Here is a 21,949-nt window from a genome sequence, read left to right as displayed (position 1 = left end):
TATATTAGCTGAGGGTGCTAAAATGAAGGGCTCTCCCTTGACTCTTTAGGGGTGGCCTAAATACATGTCATTATGTATTAGCAGCCTCAGTTCATCCTAGGATACTATTCATTCTCCCTTGCTCCTAGTTAACTATGATAGCAAATATTGATCATGTCTGGGTTCACAGGATGACCAGTGTAGCTAGCCATGGCCAAAGGCATGGGATTACCATGAGAATAGGTAAAGCTCATAGAGCATGGAAGTGCTTTTGTATTAATAATCATCCTCGGAGGGACCTCCCTGGTGGTCCAGTGGTAAAGAATCCACCTTCCAGTTCAGGGGGTGCAGGTTCGATCCCCAGTCAGGGAACCAAGATCCCACATGCGGTGGGGCAACAAGGCTGCGTGCCACAGCTACTGAGCTCACGTGCCTCAACAAGAGAACCCGCGTGCCGCAAACTACAGAGCCCACGTGCTCTGGAGCCCGCACGCCACAACTGCAGAGCCCATGTGCCACAACTAGAGAGAGAAAACCCGCGTGCCACAATGACCCACATGCCACAACTAAGATCCCGCATGCCACAACTAAGACCGGATGCAGTCAAAAAATAATAATAATAATAATAAAGAAAAAAATAATTATTCTCAGACAGGCTTTTACATACACCCAGTCCTTTCAGATCTTCATTATAACCCTGTGAGATGATAAGGGTTATCTTCAACCTCAGCAAGGGCCTCAGCATTTTCACTCAACCTTACTGGAGACTGGTGGTCTCTCCATCCCATCTACTTCAAAGATGATTCCAAAATATCAACACTCTCCTATTTCCCTTATTTAACCCTCAATTTCATTGGAAAATCTTGCTTCTAAATCATGGAGAAAATTGATGCTATTTTATGGTATCTCCTTCAGTTCTCTAGCCCCCTCTTACTTTCAAACTTTCTTTCTGATTTATTCTCACGTCCTTTTCTTCAGGCTTAGAGGTTCCTCCTTTGGTGTAAGACTAGTCCCTTCTCTTCTATCTTCCAGGACCTTTCTCAAAACTCACCCCCCCTACCCACTGGATAAACTGCAGCCTTTCCCTTTCTACTTGGCTTCATCCTATCAGAGTAGCCTTTCCCATGACCCCACCTACCAAATATCCCTCTCTTGACCTCACATCCCTTTAGCTCCCATCTTGATTCTTTTTGCTTCCTTCGTCTTTCTTTCTTTCTTTTTAAATCCAAATCACCATTCTTACCCAGCTCACTGAAATCTGAATTATCTTTTTTTTTTGATCCAATGAATCTTCCTTAGGCCAATGATTTATCTTCTCACCAAACTTGCTATTCCTCCAATGTTTGCCATTTCTGAACATGGCACCACTGTCATCTACCTAGCTAATCCAGAAGCTTCACCCTGCCCCTTTTCACATCTTATGCAAACAGTTAACTTCTACTTATTTTTTTCTTCCTTGACAGCTCTCAATGCCATCTTTGCCTCTGTATTCCTACTACCACCACCAATGTTTGGTAGTGTTTGGTAGAACTATGTAGTTTGCTATCCCACTGCACCAGCCTCCTAAATAATATCTCTTCCTCCAGTCCTCTTCTATTCAAGCCCATCCTCCCATATCACTAGAGTACCTCTGCCCACATTCACTATGTAAAGTGGAAAGCTAATCTGATTAAAACCCTCATTACCTCCCTATTGCCTATAGGATAAGGTTACATTTTCTCTATGAGGCTCTCCACAGTATGGCTACCAATTTTCCAGCCTTTTGTGCCCACCAACCTTTACCTTACTTTTTACCCTCCAGTGACACCCAGTTGTTGATAGTTCCCTGTATTTAAAATACTGTTTCTCAAATCCATGGTTTGCTTGAGCTTTCCCCTCTGCCAATATTGGCCTGTCCCTATTTGCTTAATTAATTTATACTCATCCTTTAAGAATCAGCTCAGGCATCATCTCTCCAGCAAGCCTCCCAAATGTTTCTCCCTCTCTCTCCATCCCTTACCACACTGGGTTAGTTACACTCCTTTCTGTTGGTATAAAATGCTGTGCATGTGGGCTACTATTGCACTCATTATATCGAATTATGATTTTCTGTCCCTGTATTTGCTTTCCTCAATATGTCACCATACTCCTTCAGTACATCATTTGCATCTGTAGCACTGAGCAGAGTTCTTGACATACAGGAGGTGCTAAATAAATGTAAGTTTAATACATTTATGCCAAATTTAGAGCAGGTTTGAAAAAAATCCAGCCTTTTCCCATAGAATAAGGGGAAATTGGTAGGGCAGTGTGTTAAAACGTTTTGACAATTGTTTCTCTAGCCTATTTGTCCCTGTTATGGAAGTACTGATGTAAACCAAATGACTTCTAGAGAGTCTTTTTTAAAAAATATTTATTGATTCATTTATTTATTTGGTTGCACCGCGTCTTAGTTGCCATACACGGCATCTTCGTTTCTGTTGCGGCATGTGGGATCTAGTTCCCTGACCAGGGATGGAACCCAGGCCCCCTGCATTGGGAGCATGGAGTGTTAACCTCTGGACCACCAGGGAAGTCCCTAGAGAGTCTTTAGTTGTTCTCCACCACTGGGAGATGAGGCAACACGGAGTTGACCTCCTCTCTTTTGAATAACATGGAATCCATTGTGGAGACCTTTAAACATATGGTGGTATTTTCTATCAAAACTGAGATAAATATGAAGGAATGTTCACTGACAATAATGACTATAGATAAATGCTGTCAGTTGGAAGAAAATGTCAATCACAGATGTCACTGGTTCTGTGAAGGCCACACTGAATTTTATACAAATGTAAATTTTATAAAATAAGATTTTAGAGAAGGTTATAATCATATTCAGAAAGTGAGGTAAGAATGAAATGTGCATTTGAGTTGCTGCCCAATCCATAAAGAAGACTCTGTAAGGCAGTAGGGAGCAAAGGTGTTGCACAAGAGCTAGCTAGATGCAGTCATTCTCATTTCTTTAACCTTAATTTCTAGATCCTGTTTTGTTTGAATTATTGTCAAGGCATCCCTCAGAGTCTTTTTATGTTCTTGCTTTCTCTTTAAAATGTGAAGTTCCAAACCAGATTCTCATACAGAATTCTGAGATGATCACTATGCCACATTCCTGTTCAACATTCCTGGACTACATTTTCCTTTATAAAGCGTAGCATTTTTATTTTCCGCTAGGACCCCTAGATTCTCCTCTTTTTAAAAATTTGATATTTACCAGAAACAGGTGTGCTCCAACCTGTATTTGTGCAGTATTTTTTGGAGTAGGCAATTACATGTACTTTTAATGATAATGGTTGTTTGTACATTAACAATAGTTGCACTTTAAAGATTAGTTTGTCCCCCCCTTCCTTCCCCATATGTGTATGTACACAAACAAATTCAAACAAGGGCAGACCTGATTGTTCCTTTGTTATAAGTAAAGACCATCTAATCATAATAAAGCACATTTAATAATTGTGTGTAATGAGCAAATTAAAGCAATAATGCAAGGAAATAAGAGCCAGTTCCTTGATGAAATGTTTGTCTTATCTTGTAACTGAAAAAAAATAATTTCCCCTGAAGTAGGAAAGACTGCTGAGCTGCCTTGCTTTTGCCAAATATGAGGGTAACTGACACTTTGCTGCTCTAATGTTTACTGGCTAAAATCCTGGAGGGAGGGTGGGAAGGGGAAAGGAAAAGATCTATTGAATTTGGGGTTTAGTTTTACTCTGGATTATATGGCAGGTTGATTTCAACAGACACTCAACAGCAGGCATGCATCCATTCATAACTGTGTTACTCTTAGGATTATGCAGCAAAATAGTGTAAGGATCAAGAGCTGGAGCTTTGGTGTTAGAAAGACCTGATTTCTGGTCCCACATTTGTCATTCTACTAATTTGTGATTTTAGGAAGTTAGTTTTCTAAGATCTAGTTATTCCAACTGTACAAAGGGGTTAATTATGGCACACACATCACAGGGGTTTTTTTTTTATAAATTTATTTATTCATTTATGTATTTTTGGCTGCATTGGGTCTTCGTTGCTGCACGTGGGCTTTCTCTAGTTGTGGCGAGCGGGGGCTACTCTTCGTTGTGGTGCGCGGCCTTCTCATTGCGGTGGCTTCTCTTGTTGCAGAGCACAGGCTCTAGGCGCGCGGGCTCCAGTAGTTGCGGCATGCGGGCTCAGTAGTTGTGGCTCACGGGCTCCAGAGTGCAAGCTCAGTAGTTGTGGCGCACAGGCTTAGTTGCTCCGCAGCATGTGGAATCTTCCCGGACCAGGGCTCGAACCCGTGTCCCCTTCACTGGCAGGCGGATTCTTAACCACTGCACCACCAGGGAAGTCCACATCACAGGGTTTTTGTGAAGCTTAATGTGCTAGTGCTTACTTTAGTGGCTGCTATATAGTCAGGGTGCAGTGAATATTCTCTATGAGAAAAAGGAGGGCAGGAAGTGACTAAGACGTCCAAAGGATGATATGATGTAGTTGAAAGAGGATGGGGTTAGACATTTGAATCCTGTGTTCATTTTTCACCAGCTATATCATGTTGGATAAAGCAATTTGAACTTTGAGGGCCATCATTTTCCAAGTCTATCTTCTCTCTCTGTATATAAAAAGGGATATTAATGTCTATTTATAGGTCAGTTCTGAGGATTAAATAAGACAATGTATGTGTAAGTGCCTAGTTGCTGAGTGCCATATCTTCCTGTTAGTAGGAGCTAAGTAAATGTCAATTGTGGTGGTATGCTACTGATGCTGAATAGCACTTAGCTGCGATTTGTGTCATTCCCAAATGACTTTTTTATGGTATGAATCCTGTATGTGTCCTGTTCTGCTTAATGTTCCCATCAGACTCATGATTCCTAATTTTTAGAGCAAAGTTTGATGCCTGAGAGTATTTTATGGGATAGCAGTTGCTGTCAGGGTCCCTCCCATATCCCCTTATTCTTACCAGTTCAGTGCATACCAGCCCAACTTCTACCGGCACGTGCATTTCTCTGCCTGGGGGCTTTTCCTTGACATTGGACCCTACTTTGTGTCCTTGCTGTAGGCCAGAAGTGCAGAGGCATTAACGGCCCCCTTCTTCAACATCCCTTAATCAAAGGCTGGCGGCGTTCTTCACTAGCTCCTAGACTTTCCTCAGTGAGTTTGAGTTCTATTTTTCCTTAGTGGTAGCTGGATTGATAATGCACCCTGTGGCGGCTGCTGTCTTATCCTTGTGTCACACTCCCACGACATCTTACAAGTAAACTGCTCGCACTTCAACCCTGGTCTCAAAGTTTACTTCCGAAGAAACTCAAACGAAGACACACAGCCTCCTCGACAAGCCCAGGGATGCTTATGGAGAATTATTACACATAGATCTTGATACCTGGATTATTACCATAGGGAGCTTTTTATAACAGAACTAGTTTCGTCTGGTCCAAGGCTTAATATGTAGCTTGGAATCAAAATGACTGGGGCTGGGAGTGGTGGTGGGAGGAATTGGGAAATCGGGATTGACACGTATACACTATTGATACTATGTATAAAATAGACAACTAATGAGAACCTACTGCACAGCACAGGGAACTCTACTTAACACGCTGTGGTGACCTAAATGGGAAGGAAATCCAAAAAAGAGGGGATATATGTTTATGTATAGCTGATTCATTTTGCTGTACAGTAGGAACTAACACAACATTGTAAAGCAACTATACTCCAATAAAAATTAACTAAAAAAAAATGATGGGGGCCAATTAAATCTTTTCTAAAATGATACCTGTCAATGTGCTTAGGTTGGTAGGGGCTATGAGAATCTTATTTGACCTTCTTTATCAGAAGGATGTTGTAGGTTTCAGGATAAGAGTGGGTGAAAGAGGATCATCACATTGATTCCAGGGCTAAATTTGGGGCTTGAGGTTGTTCCTGGGGAGGTCTGGGTTTATATGAGATTTTGAGGGCCATTCTAGCCTCAAGGGCACACAAACATTAGTGTCCTTCCAATTAGGGATTCTCTAAAATTGGACTCCCTGATTTAAGGTGATCTGTAGTCTATGATTAGCTGAGGACAAGATAAGCCCTGGGGAGAGTGGAGACAATTTGCCCAGATTTCCATTTCCTATAATCTGTCTAATGTGGCCAACTGGGATAATGCAGTTGTGACCTGAGGTCATGAATGGGTTTCACAGGGTCCACGAACCTCCTGATATTTTATTAAACACTTTGTGTTTACATGCATTTTTTTCTGGGGAAGAAGTCATGAGTTTTTGGATTTTAATAGGGGTTCTCAAAATATTAAAAATTGTATTGCTAAAGATAATCTGAAGGAATATTTTTGAGCACTGATCACATCAGGTGTAATGATAGTGCTCCTTGGGGCCCCAGGTGGGCTCAGACCTGGAGCTGTGGGACCCAGAAGTCAACAGTTGTCTCATGGGACGTTAACTCTCTTATATATCCTGGTTTGCTCCTAAGCTCTGCAGCTTCCTGCAGACTTCCCACATGTTGGTGGCAGAGAAGCCCCAAGGCACAACATGAGAGATATATGATGCAGCAGAGGCAAAGTGCTGTGGCGTTATACCTAAACACAGCTGTTAGCAGGAGCAGTCACTGGAGTGTAAAGGTGGGCAGAGTGGGCATGAGGCGGGGCACAGAGGTGTCTGATACACCTTCTCCGCTCTAGTTATCTCTCCTCATTGAGACCATGTTCATCTTCACATTGTTGGCACATATGGATCATAAGGATAAGGAAATGTGGTGGAGAATTGAACTTTATAATTGGGAAAAGTGTATTTCCACAGGCTATTTTATTTGATTCTCAAACAGTCCTCTGGGTTATGTTGGGTGTATAGTGGAATTCCTGCTTTTCCCAAACAAGAAAATTAGGGCTCACAGAGGCTATCTGTGAGAATTGGCCAGGGTCTCACAGTTAAAACATCATGGAACCAATTTCTTCTTTCCTCAGAGTTTTCTATGACATCATTCTGCTCCCTGGCAACACATCATCAGAAAAGTAAAAGACAGCTTAAGGAAAGATATGCTGATGGGGGCTCTGTAGTTTCACCATCTTATTGAGAGGATACCCGTGTATGACCTGACAAATCTTAACCACAAGGAACTTCTGCTTGCAGCTGGTTTGAGCTACAGCATGGGCAGGGGTGGCAGTGGAGAGATGACTGGGGAGAGGTCAACCAAGAGACTGCATGGGGATTCTGGGTGTAGGTGTTGGGTTCCCAAGTTGGCAGCTAAGCATGCTTTTGCTGTTGCACTTTTACGGGTTGCTATGGAGACCAGTTGATTTTAAAAACTCATTTCCATTGTTTTTTCCCTTAATAATAGTTATAAATATTGATTTATTGGCATTGCTACAGATGTAAACTGACTTCCATGATACTGATGAACTGACTCTTCTCTTGTAAAATTTAGAAGGAAGATGGAGAGCCTAGGAGAACCAGGACATTCAGGAGCAATAGGCTGCACTGCTAATGGGTACCCTGTGCTCTGGAATCAAAAGAAAGCATGTGCAGGGAGGAGGTCTCTGAGAATAAGCCTATGAGATACTCCTACTTGCATCAGTTAAGGCCCTTTGGTTGCAAGCAACAGAACCCAGTGCAACAGGGAATATACTGGGAGGCTAGAGACTGAATGGAAATGAACTTCAACTATTTTCTTCCTTCCTTGCACCCATCCTTCTGTTCCTTTTTCTTTCTCTTCCAAATCTTCGTCCTTAATTACCTATGCATAACCACACACACATGATTTTACATAAATGTATAAATGCAATGATTTAATTAATATTTTTCTAAGTGCAGTCTTCCTTTCCATTTTTGCGTGATTTCCCCTCTTCTCCATACTGCCTATATTGGTCCCCTAACTCCACTCTAAGACAACTTATATAAATAACCTTTTATATATCTGCCATATTTTTCTCTATACTCATGTAATTTATACATATATATACATGTTTTTCAGGTCAGTGTTTTATAGAATGGGGTATTACGTGCTTATTTGGTATCTTGATTTCCTTTCTAGAGAAAATTTTATTGTGAAATATAGAATAAATACAGAAGAGTTTTTAAAATGTATTTAAATGGTTTAAAGAATGGTAAAGCAAATATTCATGGTGAACCTACCCCTTAAATTAAGAAATGGAAAATTACTGGTGCTTTAGAATGTGCCTGTGTGCCGCTCTGCAATCTCTTCTTCCTCTTCCCCTTGAGAACATTACTCTCTGGAATCCATCCTGTGCTTCTCTTTATATGTTTTGTTTTTCTTGCTCAACTTCACCTCATGGAAATCCCTCTGTCAAAAGGCAGAGCTCTAAAAGAAAAAAAAGAAAAGAGAAGAAAAAAAAGAAGAAAAAAAGGCAGAGCTCTAATTGATTCTTTTTTTAATTTTTTAATTTAATTTTATTTATTTTTTATACAGCAGGTCCTTATTAGTTACAGCAGGTTCTTATTAGTTATCCATTTTATACATATTAGTGTATATATGTCAATCCCAATCTCCCAATTCATCCCACCACCCCCACCACCCCCCCGCCGCTTTCCCCCCTTGGTGTCCAAACGTTCATTCTCTACATCTGTGTCTCTGTTTCTGCCCTGCAAACTGGTTCATCTGTACCATTTTTCTAGGTTCCACATATATGCGTTAATATACGATATTTGTTTTTCTCTTTCTCACTTCACTCTGTATGACAGTCTCTAGATACATCCACGTCTCTACAAATGACCCAATTTCATTCCTTTTTATGGCTGAGTAATATTCCATTGTATATATGTACCACATCTTCTTTATCCATTCACCTGTCGATGGGCATTTAGGTTGCTGCCATGACCTGGCTATCGTAAATAGTGCTGCAATGAACATTGGGATGCATGTGTCTTTTTGAATTATGGTTTTCTCTGGCTATAGGCCCAGTAGTGGGATTGCTGGGTCATATGGTAATTCTATTTTTAGTTTTTTAAGGAACCTCCAAACTGTTCTCCATAGTGGCTGTATCAATTTACATTCCCAACAACAGTGCAAGAGGGTTCCCTTTTCTCCACACCCTCTCCAGCATTTGTTGTTTGTAGATTTTCTGATGATGCCCATTCTAACTGGTGTGAGGTGATACCTCATTGTAGTTTTGATTTGCATTTCTCTAATAATTAGTGATGTTGAGCAGCTTTTCATGTGCCTCTTGGCCATCTGTATGTCTTCTTTGGAGAAATGTCTATTTAGGTCTTCTGCCCATTTTTTGATGATGGTTTGTTTTTTTAATATTGAGCTGCATGAGCTTTTTATGAATATTGGAGATTAATCCTTTGTCCGTTGATTCGTTTGCAAATATTTTCTCCCATTCTGAGGGTGTCTTTTCATCTTGTTTGTAGTTTCCTTTGCTTTGCAAAAGCTTTTAAGTTTCATTAGGTCTCATTTGTTTATTTTTGTTTTTATTTCTATTACTCTAGGAGGTGGGTCAAAAAAGATCTTAAGTGATTTATGTCAAAGAGTGTTCTTCCTATGTTTTCCTCTAAGAGTTTTATAGTGTCCGGTCTTACATTTAGGTCTCTAATCCATTTTGAGTTTATTTTTGTGTATGGTGTTAGGAAGTGTTCTAATTTCATTCTTCTACATGTAGCTGTCCAGTTTTCCCAGCACCACTTATTGAAGAGACTGTCTTTTCTCCATTGTATATCCTTGCCTCCTTTGTCATAGATTAGTTGACCATAGGTGAGTGGGTTTATCTCTGGGCTTTCTATCCTGTTCCATTGATCTATATTCCTGTTTTTGTGCCAGTACCATATTGTCTTGATTACTGTAGATTTGTAGTATAGTCTGAAGTCAGACTCCTGATTCTGATTTCTCCAGCTCCGTTTTTTTCCCTCAAGACTGCTTTGGCTATTCGGGGTCTTTTGTGTCTCCATACACATTTTAAGATTTTTTGTTCTAGTTCTGTAAAAAATGCCACTGGTAATTTGATCGGGATTGCATTGCATCTGTAGATTGCTTTGGGTAGTATAGTCATTTTCACAATATTGATTCTTCCAATCCAAGAACGTGGTATACCTCTACATTTGTTTGTGTCATCTTTAATTTCTTTCATCAGTGTCTTATAGTTTTCTGAGTACAGGTCTTTTACCTCCTTAGGTAGGTTTATTCCCAGGTATTTTATTATTTTTGTTGTGATGGTGAATGGGATTGTTTCCTTAATTTCTCTTTCTGAACTTTCGTTGTTAGTGTATAGGAATGTAAGAGATTTCTGTGCATTAATTTTGTATCCTACAACTTTACCAAATTCATTGATTAGCTCTAGTAGTTTTCTGGTGGCAACTTTAGGATTCTCTATGTATAGTATCATGTCATCTGCAAACAGTGACAGTTTTACTTCTTTTCCAATTTGTATTCCTTTTATTTCTTTTTCTTCTCTGATTGCCATGGCTAGGACTTCCAAAACTATGTTGAATAATAGGGGTGAGAGTGGACACCCTTGTCTTGTTCCTGATCTTAGAGGAAATGCTTTCAGTTTTTCACCACTGAGAATGATGTTTGCTGTGGGTTTGCCCTATATGGCCTTTATTATGTTGAGGTAGGTTCCCTCTGTGCCCACTTTCTGGAGAGATTTTATCATAAATGGGTGTTGAATTTTGTCAAAAGCTTTTTCTGCACCTATTGAGATGATTTTTATGGTTTTTATTCTTCAATTTGTTAATATGGTGTATCACATTGATTGATTTGCATATATTGAAGAATCCTTGCATCCCTGGGATAAATCCCGCTTGATCACGGTTTATGATCCTTTTAATGTGTTGTTGGATTCTGTTTGCTAGTATTTTGTTGGGGATTTTTGCATCTATATTCATTAGTGATATTGGTCTGTAATTTTCTTCTTTCGTAGTATCTTTGCCTGGTTTTGGTATCAGGGTGATGGTGGCCTCATAGAATGAGTTTGGAGTGTTCCTTCCTCTGCAACTTTTTGGAAGAGTTTGAGAAGGATGGGTGTTAGCTCTTCTCTAAATGTTTGATAGAATTCACCTGTGAAGCCATCTGGTCCTGGGCTTTTGTTTGTTGGAAGATTTTTTGTTTGTTGGAAGATTTTTAATCACAATTTCAATTTCATTACTTGTGATTGGTCTGTTCATATTTTCTATTTCTTCCTGGTTCAGTCTTGAAGGTTATACCTTTCTAAGAATATGTCCATTTCTTCCAGGTTGTCAATTTTATTGCCATAGAGTTGCCTGTAGTAGTCTCTTATGATGCTTTGTATTTCTGCAGTGTCCATTGTAACATTGTCCTTTTTCATTTCTAATTTTATTGATTTGAGTCCTCTCCCTCTGTTTCTTGATGAGTCTGGCTAATGGTGTATCAATTTCATTTATCTTCTCAAAGAACCACTTTTAGTTTTATTGATCTTTGCTATTGTTTTCTTTGTTTCTATTTCATTTATTTCTGCTCTGATCTTTATGATTTCTTTCCTTCTGTTAACTTTCGGTTTTGTTTGTTTATCTTTCTCCAGTTCCTTTAGGTGTAAGGTTAGATTTTTTATTTGAGATGTTTCTTGTTTCTTGAGATAGGCTTGTATAGCTCTAAACTTCCCTCTTAGAACTGCTTTTGCTGCATCCCATACGTTTTGGATCATCGTGTTTTCATTGTCATTTGTCTCTAGGTATTTTTTTATTTCCTCTTTGATTTCTTCAGTGATCTCTTGATTATTAAGTAGTGTATTGTTTAGCCTACATGTGTTTGTGTTTTTTACGTTTTTTTCTCTGTAATTGATTTCTAATCTCATAGCGTTGTGGTCGAAAAAGATGCTTGTATGTGATTTCAATTTTCTTAAATTTACTGAGGCTTGATTTGTGACCCAAGATGTGATCTATCCTGGAGAATGTTCTGTGTGCAGGTGAGACGAAAGTGTAATCTGCTGTTTTTGGATGGAATGTCCTATAAATATCAATTAAATCTATCTGGTCTATTGTGTCATTTAAAGCTTGTGTTTCCTTATTAATTTTATGTCTGGATGATCTGTCCATTGGTGTAAGTGAGGTGTTAAAGTCCCCCACTATTACTGTGTTACTGTCGATTTCCTCTTTTATAGCTCTTAGCAGTTGCCTTATGTATTGAGGTGCTCCTATGTTGGGTGCATATATATTTATAATTGTTATATCTTCTTCTTGGATTGATCCCTTGATCATTATGTAGTGTGCTTCCTTGTCTCTTGTAACATTCTGTATTTTGAAGTCTATTTTATCTGATATGAATATTGCTACTCCAGCTTTCTTTTGATTTCCATTTGCATGGAATATCTTTTTCCATCCCCTCACTTTCAGTCTGTATGTGTCCCTAGGTCTGAAATGGGTCTCTTGTAGACAGCATATATATGGGTCTTGTTTTTGTATCCATTCAGTGAGCCTGTGTCTTTTGGGTGGAGCATTTAATCCATTCATGTTTAAGGTAATTATCGATATGTATGTTCCTATGACCATTTTCTTAATTGTTTTGGGTTTGTTTTTGTAGGTCCTTTTCTTCTCTTGTTTTTCTCACTTAGAGAAGTTCCTTTAGCATTTGTTGTAGAGCTGCTTTGGTGGTGCTGAATTCTCTTAGCTTTTGCTTGTCTGTAAAGCTTTTGATTTCTGCATCGAACCTGAATGAGATCCTTGCCAGGTAGAGTAATCTTGGTTGTAGGGTCTTCCCTTTTATCACTTTAAATATATCGTGCCACTCCCTTCTGACTTACAGAGTTTCTGCTGAGAAATCAGCTGTTAACCTTATGGGAGTTCCCTGGTATGTTATTTGTCATTTTTCTCTTGTTGCTTTCAATAATTTTTCTTTGTCTTTAATTTTTGTTAATTTGATTACTGTGTGTCTCGGTGTGTTTCTCCTTGGGTTTATCCTGCCTGGGACTCTCTGTGCTTCCTGGACTTGGGTGGGTATTTCCTTTCCCATGTTAGAGAAATTTTCGACTATAATCTCTTCAAATATTTTCTAGGGTCCTTTCTCTCTCTCTTCTCCTTCTCCTTCTAATGCGAATGTTGTTGCGTTTAATGTTGTCCCAGAGGTCTCTTAGGCTGTCTTCATTTCTTTTCATTCTTTTTTCTTTATTCTGTTCCGTGGCAGTGAATTCCACCCTCTGTCTTCCAGGTCACTTATCCATTCTTCTGCCTCAGTTATTCTGCTATTGATTCCTTCTAGTGTATTTTTCATTGCAGTTATTGTATTGTTCATCTCTGTTTGTTTGTTCTTTATTTCTTCTAGGTGTTTGTTCTTTAATTCTTCTACGTCTTTGGTAAACATTTTTTGCATCTTCTCGATCTTTGCCTCCATTCATTTTCCGAGGTCCTGGATCATCTTCACTATCATTATTCTGAATTCTTTTTCCGGAAGGTTGCCTATCTCCACTTCATTTATTTGTTTTTCTGGGGTTTTATCTTGTTCCTTCATCTGGTCCAAAGTCCTCTGCCCTTTCATTTTGTCTATCTTTCTGTGAATGTGGTTTTCCTTCCACAGGCTGCAGAAATGTAGTTGTTTTTGCTTCTGCTGTCTGCCCTCTGGTGGATGAGGCTATCTAAGAGGCTTGTGCAAGCTTCCTGATGGGAGGGACTGGTGGTGGGTAGAGCTGGGTGTTGCTCTGGTGGGCAGAGCTCAGTAAAACTTTAATCCACTTGTCTGGTGATGGGTGGGGCTGGGTTCCCTCCCTGTTGGTTGTTTGGCCCGAGACGACCCAGCACTGGAGCCTACCCGGCTCTTTGGTGGGGCCAATGGCGGACTCTAGGAGGGCTCACACCAAGGAGTACTTCCCAGAACTTCTGCTGCCAGTGTCCTTGTCCCCACTGTGAACCACAGCCGCCCCCCACCTCTGCAGGAGATCCTCCAAGACTAGCAGGTAGGTGTGGTTCAGTCTCCTATGGGGTCACTGCTCCTTCCCCTGGGTCCCGATGCGCATACTACTTTGTGTGTGACCTCCAAGAGTGGAGTCTCTGTTTCCCCTAGTCCTGTTGAAGTCCTGCAATCAAATCCCACTAGCCTACAAAGTCTGATTCTCTAGGAATTCCTCCTCCCGTTGCCAGACCCCCAGGTTGGGATGCCTGACGTGGGGCTCAGAACCTTCAGTCCAGTGGGTGGAAATATGTGGTATAAGTGTTCTCCAGTTTGTGAGTCACCCACCCAGCGGTTATGGGATTTGATTTTATTGTGTTGTGCCCCTCCTACCAACTCATTGCGGCTTCTCCTTTGTCTTAGGATGTGGGGTATCTTTTTTGGTGAATTCTAGTGTCTTCCTGTTGATGATTGTTCAGCAGTTAGTTGTGATTCTGGTGCTGTCACCTCTAATTGACTTTTTAAGGGGTGCATAATATTCCATTGTGAGGCTCTGTTACATATGTGGCATTCCCCTATTGATTGTAACTTCATTTCCAGCTTTTCATTCTACCATGTACAATGTTGCAGTAACTCCTTGTGCATTTGCACTGGTGCTTTTATCTCCGTGGTATAGTGCAGGAGTGGGTTGATGAAGAGAAGGAGATATGTTCTTTTAATATGAATGGATGTTACTGTATTGCTTTCCAAAATGTCATACCCCTCACAAGTGTCACCTCAAGCAGTGTGAGAGCACCCTTTACATGCACCCCAAAGAGTAATGGGGCTATTGCTCTTTTTAAATATGCCGGTCTGAAGAGTATCAAGAGCTAGCTCACTGTTATCTTAATTGCATTTCTCAGACTTAGTGAATCTGTGCATATTTGCTTTTGTTTGTAATCCATTTAGCCTAGCATGTCTGTGAAGGGACTATTCGTAATTTCTGCTCATTTCTTCAGTGGCGATGTTTGTCCTTTTTCTTGTCTTTCTAAAGTCTATCACTTATTCATTTTGTTCGGGGTATATTTTGCCATCAAATGTGTTGCTTTGTTATGTAGTGAAATGTCTGTTTTTAAATTTTATAGCTTTTGGGTCTCCAGTCTTGGTAGAGAATGTTTCTCCCATCCCCATCTCTAAGGAGTGTGATTAGTTTTTTAGATTGTCAAAATTTTTTTTTTTAATTTGGCTTTACTTTTTATATTTAAATCTTAACGCCACCTGGAAATTTATTTTTCTGTTTAGTGTAAGCTGGAGGTTCACATTAATTTTCTTCCTAACGATAATAGTAATAATAATAATAGGTAATACTTATTGAGGGTTTACTATGTGCTGCACTATTACATAGGCACTTTACATGTATTAACTATTTTAACCCCTGTTCTTCACAACTCAAATCTTAGAGTTTCTTACTTAAACCCATTTTCCAGATGAGGAAAATGAGGCACAGAGAAGCTGAGTAACTAGTCTAAATGTCACATAGTGGATAAAGTGGTGAAACTGGTTTTAAACCCAGAGAATGTGGCACTGAAGTCCACACTCTTACTATAGTGATTCTTGCTTGGCTAACCAGTGAGCCAGGACCATTTATTAAGTAATCCATTCTTTCACACTAAATTCATTACTTATTTTGTCATTTACTAAATTCTAATATATACCAGAGTCTCCTTCTAGATTCTCTATTCTGTTCCCTGATCCATTCATCTATTCCTATAATAATTCCTTATTGATTTGATTATAGTAGCTTTATAATAGATAATTATTATTTTATAATCCAATCCCTGATCCTCCCTCCTAGATCTTTTTTCATTAATTTATTGACTATTTTCAGGCATTCATTCTTCTAGAAGTTATGTTCAATTTTATTCACTTAAAATATCTGATGGGATTCTTATTGAAATTATATTACATTAAATATTAATTTTGGGACAATTGGCATGTTCATATTTACTATTCTTATTTAAAACATAGTATGCTTTCTCTTCATTTAGATATTATTTTATATTTTCAAGTGATATTTTGTGTTTTTCTTTGTGTTGCTCTCTGCATTTTAAAGTTAAATTTATTCATAAATATTTTAAAGTTTTTATTGATATTATAAATAAAATATTTTTCTCATTTCTATTTTTTGTGATTATTACTGAGGTAGACAAAAGGTATTGATTTTGTATATTTATTTTATATGCAATCAATATGAAGAAAACTATCAAGATAATCTTTTTTATTAACTAATTAAAAGAGAAAAAATGATCATCTCAATACAGGCTGAAATAGCATTTAATAAATTTCAGCAGCCATTCTTCATAAAATCTAGGTAAAATGGATATAAGAGATAATTGCTTAGCTAGATAGAGATAATTTACTAAAAACAACAGCAAATCTGACAAACATGGAAATCATTTCAAATAAGATCAGAAAGTATTCAGGGATGCCCATGTTACCAATAATAACCATTATATTTGCTAGAACCTCCAAGGTAATAAACAAGAAAATAAAATAACTGGTATAAAAATCAGAAGAATTAAAACCATCTCTTTTTGCTGATACTGTGATTATATGTCAAGAAATTTAAGTACTATAGTTAACTTGCTAACTGAATAAGATAATTTGGTAAGCTGGTTGGTTACAAGCTAAGTATATAAAATCAATAGCTTTGCCTATCTATCAATAATTAGCCATTTTTAGTTCTCAAGATTCAAATTCTAGAGAGGGAGTATCTGATTGCCTTAGCTTGGATCATTTCCTGCCCCTTGGCTAGGGAGGTAAAAGGCCCTTAGGACAGCTCCACTAGACTCTACTCAGTGGAACAACGGGTGATTCCTTAAGGGGAATGATTTGAGGGTGGGTTTTTGTTTTGTTTTTTGTAAGCCATAATACATTTTATTTTTTTCATTCAGAGAAGCCAGGTCCTAACAAGTTCCATCCTCTTTGCCTTCTTCGCTGATTTAACTCTGCACAACATCCAGGACCATGTCTTACACCTAGTAAGTAGGTCTTTGTTCATCCAAACAAAACTTATTTTGAGTTCTCACCTTTATGCTTTGCTGTTGGTATTCCCTTTCTCCAGAATGCCCTTCCTCCTATCTCTCTGTTCACTTGCTCACTTTTATTTTTTAAGCTTCAGTTCCAGTGTCATCTCCCCTGGGAAGCCTTTCCTGAGCCCACACTCCCAGTCTACATTAGATATCCCCCCCACCTCCACAAACTGCCAGAAGCTTACCACATTGATTCAGGTGATTATCTGTTCATGTGTCTGTTGCCTCTGTTAGACTGTCAGTGCCTCATCAGTGTGCTCTAGAATAGCGGGTGACCCCAGTAAGCCATCAGTGGGGTCCACTGTAACCCCAGTGAGTATTTTCTAAATAAACAAATGTATGAATGAACTAAGCAATGCTTTGTTAGCAGTGATGTTGGTCATATCTTTTTATAATTTGCTATCTAATTTTACCTTTTCTTTTCTAATTCCATTAACCTTCCAGCTCTTGTCTCTGAATGGGGCTGCTGTGTGGATGCTTGGTGAACTTTGAGACTATAATACATTTCTTCCTTGCATCCTGGGCCTAATCCCCTTCTCTCGTCTGTTATTTTGATCTTATTTGAACATCACGCTGGTCCCATTGCCCTTTACCTTATCACCCTCATTCTCCCTGTTGGACAATTTAGTAAAATAGGAACCTCTAGGAATCCTTTCTAAAGGAGAAGATGGAATTGGTCCTGCAAGCTTCTTCCTCCATGACCTTCTGTTTCACTTGGTTTCTCCCTGACAGTCACCCCTTTGTACCCCCATGGTGCAACTGAGGTGTTGGTGCCCCAAAGGAGACTACCTACTAAAGTCACTCACACACAATTATTAGGGAAGTTCAAATAGCTACTCTTTTGATGGCAATTGTGTTTTAAAAGAAAACCAGAGAAATAGTTTAAAAAATAAAAAACTATGCCAAGTTTCAGGTAAGCATCAGTTGGGGAGATATTTTGGGGTGAGCAGGCCATTATTAGTAAGGTTCAGCTTGCTGTATGGAAGGGACTCAGAGTTCTGTCTGAGATGCCTGAGGACAGCCTTGCATGGCCTGGGGATTAGACTGGAGGTAGCAGAGGATATCTGGATTTGGAGATTTGGGGGACAAGTCTAGGTTCCATTCATGTACCAACTATGTGACATTAAGTAGTTCATGTGACCTCTCTGGGTCTCAGTATCCTCATTTGTAAAATGAGGACAGTAATGTGTATCTTACCTATACTGTCACTTTGTTATAAGAAATCAATGAGATAAGAGATGTAAAGCCTTTAGGAGTCAATATAGTGCGATGGTGGAGCATGAGAGTTGCAGGGTCTGAATGGATTGGATTCAAACTCTGGTCCTAACACTAATTAGGTGTCAGTGACCTTGTGTAACTTGTTAACATCTGTGTTCCTCCATTTCTCTATCCATATAATAAGGGTCATATAGAAGACCTATCTCATAGGGTGGTTAAAGAGAGATGAGATAATTTATATGAGAGCACATACATGCATGGCTCATAGAACTCAGTTAATGAGGCTCTTATCAATGTTATAGTGCAATAGAGGCAAACGTAGGGCCCCGTGTCACCAGAGAAGGGCCAGTCTAAGCCTCTCTTGTTTTAGCTGAAGGATCAAGATTTGCTTTATGCTTGTTTATGAATGAATGAACCTATGAAATTAAAACCCCTTTCCAGTTTATTTTCTCCGCCTTCTATCTATGTATGCTTTCTCTCTTTTGCCCCCTTTCTAATCCCCATGCAGAACTTGGCTTCTTACTGATTTCTGCAAGAAATTCCATGCTCACTTCCTCTTCTATTTTCCCTTTACAAGCCTCCTCTCCCTCTCCCTGCCCTCTACCTTCTTCCCCACTTTCCTCCTCCCATCTTTCCTCTCCCCTTCTGTCCTCCCCCCAACTCTCCTCTATCCCCTTCCATTCCTCCCTGGAGCTCTCACTTCTTTCTTTTCTGTAAGTGGGCTCATCAAAGCACCTTTTTGTTTTAACAAAGGCAAGTCTCTTCCTAAGAAGAAAAAATTCATTCTAGCTGCTAAGAGAGACATTTTCTCCTCATTATAGAATATTAGGGCTGGAAATGCCCTTGGAGATCAAGCAGCTCAGAGGTTCCCAGACATGGCTAGTTGGTGATGAAACCCTGGGCAGCATTTAAAAAGCCAGGCCCTGCCCTTAGTGATGCTGGATGAGAAAGGTCAGCATTGGGACTTGGAGTGATATTTGTGTGGGGTGTCCCAGAATATTTTTATTTTAATTCAGGAAGAGTTGGATTTCAGTCCTAATTTCACCACTTACTAATGGACTCGTCTTGGCTGAGCTATTAAAACCTGTGGATTCTCAGTTATATCTGTTAGAAGTGGAAGATGATACCTTCCCTAAATAACAAGGAGCAATCGGCAGATTGGTCAGCACGTAGTAGGTGTTAACAATTGTTTCTTTTCTTCCTTCCCTTGGGAAACCGTACAGAATCCTGACTACCTCTCTGAAGGCACAGGATGATGGTTGAGGAGAGGGGCCCGAAACACTCGTGGGCCTTGGAGCACATCTTAGAAAGGCAGAATGGCTGGTCAGCATCATCGTCCCCACCCAGAACCCCGCACACCTGGCCACTAGCTCTTCTGTATCAGGTGCTCCAAACTTGGTCAGACACTGGCATGGAGTCAGGAAATAAAAATATATAACATTGATTGTGAATTCACTTTCTCAGGACTATTTGAATTAATCTCCACAGCAACCCTATGAAATAAATACTATTGTTCTTCTTAACCACATGGACTGTAAACTGTCTGTAGGCAGAGCTTTTTTCAGAGCTTTTTTTTGGGTGGGGGGCTACTGTTTACGTAAGTCTGGATTATTTACTCCATCCCTTGTCTATGTTTTCAGATCCCAAATAAGTATTTGGTATATACTTGGATATCATTCAACCACCATGTATTGAGCACCTGATAGAGAAGAGCTAGTGGCCAGTGTGGGGAGCCCGAGAGTGCAGAATGTGAGGCTCTGGCTGTCTGGGGTTTGTTTTCATCTGCTCCTCCAAACACCAGAGCGCTGGCTGGTGAGCCCCTCTGCAGTCCCCACGAATTTCCAGGCCTACTCTTTTCAGGGGTCCACAGATTGTGTTTGCCTCCCAACCTTAGCTCCAGAAGCTTTGTTCCTCCTACTGGGGGGCCCCAGTCCCATCTACCCATCCCATCTCAGAGTTGCAGGAAAGGCTTCTATCAGCAAGAATCCAGGAAGGTTATTCATCCATGGGAGGCCTGACAATGGTGTTTGTTCTTGGGGGAGGTGGAACACTTGTGATTTCATGGTAAAAAGTTCCAATTTTGATAAGTCTGGGGAGTTGAGCTTCTCTGTCACAAATTCTTTTATTTATTTATTTATTTATTTATTTATTTTTGGCTGCATTGGGTCTTCATTGCTGCGCCCGGGCTTTCTCTAGTTGCGGCGAGTGGGGGCTACTCTTCGTTGCGGTGCGCAGGCTTCTCATTGCAGTGGCTTCTCTTGTTGCGGAGCTCGGGTTCTAGGTGCGCAGGCTTCAGTTGTTGTGGCACGTGGGCTCAGTAGTTGTGTCTCGCGGGCTCCAGAGCGCAGGCTCAGTAGTTGTGGTACACAAGCTTAGTTGCTCCGTGGCACATGGGATCTTCCCGGACCAGGGCTCGAACCCGTGTCCCCTGCATTGGCAGGCAGATTCTTAACCACTGCACCACCAGCGAAGCCCTCTGTCACAAATTCTATATCTCTACCCTTCTTCACCTCCCCGTGCCCTGGCCAATTTATCTAAATCTCACTCCTTTTCTTTCTTCATCACCCGTTTAATTTATCTTTAAACTCATGGTCCAAATAAGCCCCCAGGTTAGCTGTGCCCACAGCAACTGGCTTATTAACTCTTTTTATCAGGCAGTAGGGTTGGGAGAGAGTGGATAAATGCACCCTCCTTGGGATTTATCAGGGTTGAAAAAAGAAGGGAAAAGACGTGCGTAACATTTTAAAAAAAGAACCCGAAAGGCAGGGAGAGAAGAGTGTGTAGAGCGAGATGAAGGGTGCTCTCTGATGGGAACAGATTGCCCAAAAGGCAGGTGGGTGGCAGAGAATAAAAATAACCAGGGAGTGACCAAGCCTTCGTTTTCTTTGAAACACTCACACTTTAGGGAGATATTGAAACTGCTAATTTTGTTGGCATGCTGACACCTCCTCCTAATTAATGAAGGGCTTATTAGGAAGACAACCAAGCTGCTCACGAGGAAAGAAGAGAGGACATGTTGAGCTTACTCAGCTTGGCAGTCAGGACCCAGTGAAGTGCCGCTGGGTGTGTGGTGGGCGAGCTGGGACAGGAGCCTTCTGCTGGGTTCTGGTCCTCCTGGCTCCACCTGCGTGCTGCTGCCCTCCCTGGTCCACCCGCAGAGAGGCATGGCTGGAAACAGGCTAGGGCGGGCTCTGTGGAGGACAGAGCCTCCAGAATCTGGCCTCCCAAGGAAGTGAAAAAAGTAAAATTCTCATGACATCTACATACTTTGTCAAACAAAAGCTTCTGCACTTCTGAATCTTCCAAGTTAGCTACACTGGGGAACAGCAGCTCTGCTGCTAGTCTTGTGATTCCAGGTCTCCAGCATCATCTTTGATTGTTAATCTTTTTCACCTTCAGGATGCTCAGAGCACCAGGAGCTTGAACAGAGGGGAGTTGGATGCTGACATTTTAGCCTCTGTGGGCCAGTTTTCTGACATCAATAGAAGGGGTGGTCCAGAGAGTGTCGTCCAGCATTTTTCAGACTTGGAACAACTAACTCCTTTTTTGGGGGGTGACAGTCTACTTAATGTCTCTGGATCCCACCTTCCAGCCATCCACCAAAGCCATCCATTTGTCCTTTCAAATCCCTTATGCAGCCTATTATATATGCAGCATAGAGCAGTCAAGAGCCCAGGCTCTGGAGCTGTTAAGGGCTCATCCCTTAACTCTGACACTCACCAATTTGAGTTGTCTTGGGCAATCACCTACAATCTCTGTGTCTCTATTTCCTCATCTGTAAAATGGAGATCCTAATGGCATCCACCACAAAGGACTGTTGTGAGGGTTAATAAGATAACAGATATAAAGTGGCTAGTACTGTGCCTGGTATATACTGAGCACAAAGTAAATAGCACTGTAAGGGTCAACTTTTAAAAAGC

At 40.4% G+C, this 21,949-nt stretch overlaps 1 protein-coding gene across 17 annotated transcripts in view; it reads left to right on the top strand.

Moving 5' to 3' along the window:
• The window catches only part of NRXN3 (neurexin 3), a 1,723,243-nt gene that overhangs the window by 410,029 nt on the left and 1,291,265 nt on the right, over positions 1–21,949 (top strand). The gene's annotated exons all lie outside the window — the stretch shown is intronic.

The sequence above is a fragment of the Balaenoptera borealis genome (assembly GCF_965194805.1).
Source record: "Balaenoptera borealis genome assembly, chromosome: 3".
NCBI lineage: Eukaryota > Metazoa > Chordata > Mammalia > Artiodactyla > Balaenopteridae > Balaenoptera > Balaenoptera borealis.
This window is presented reverse-complemented; position numbering and strand designations above follow the sequence as displayed.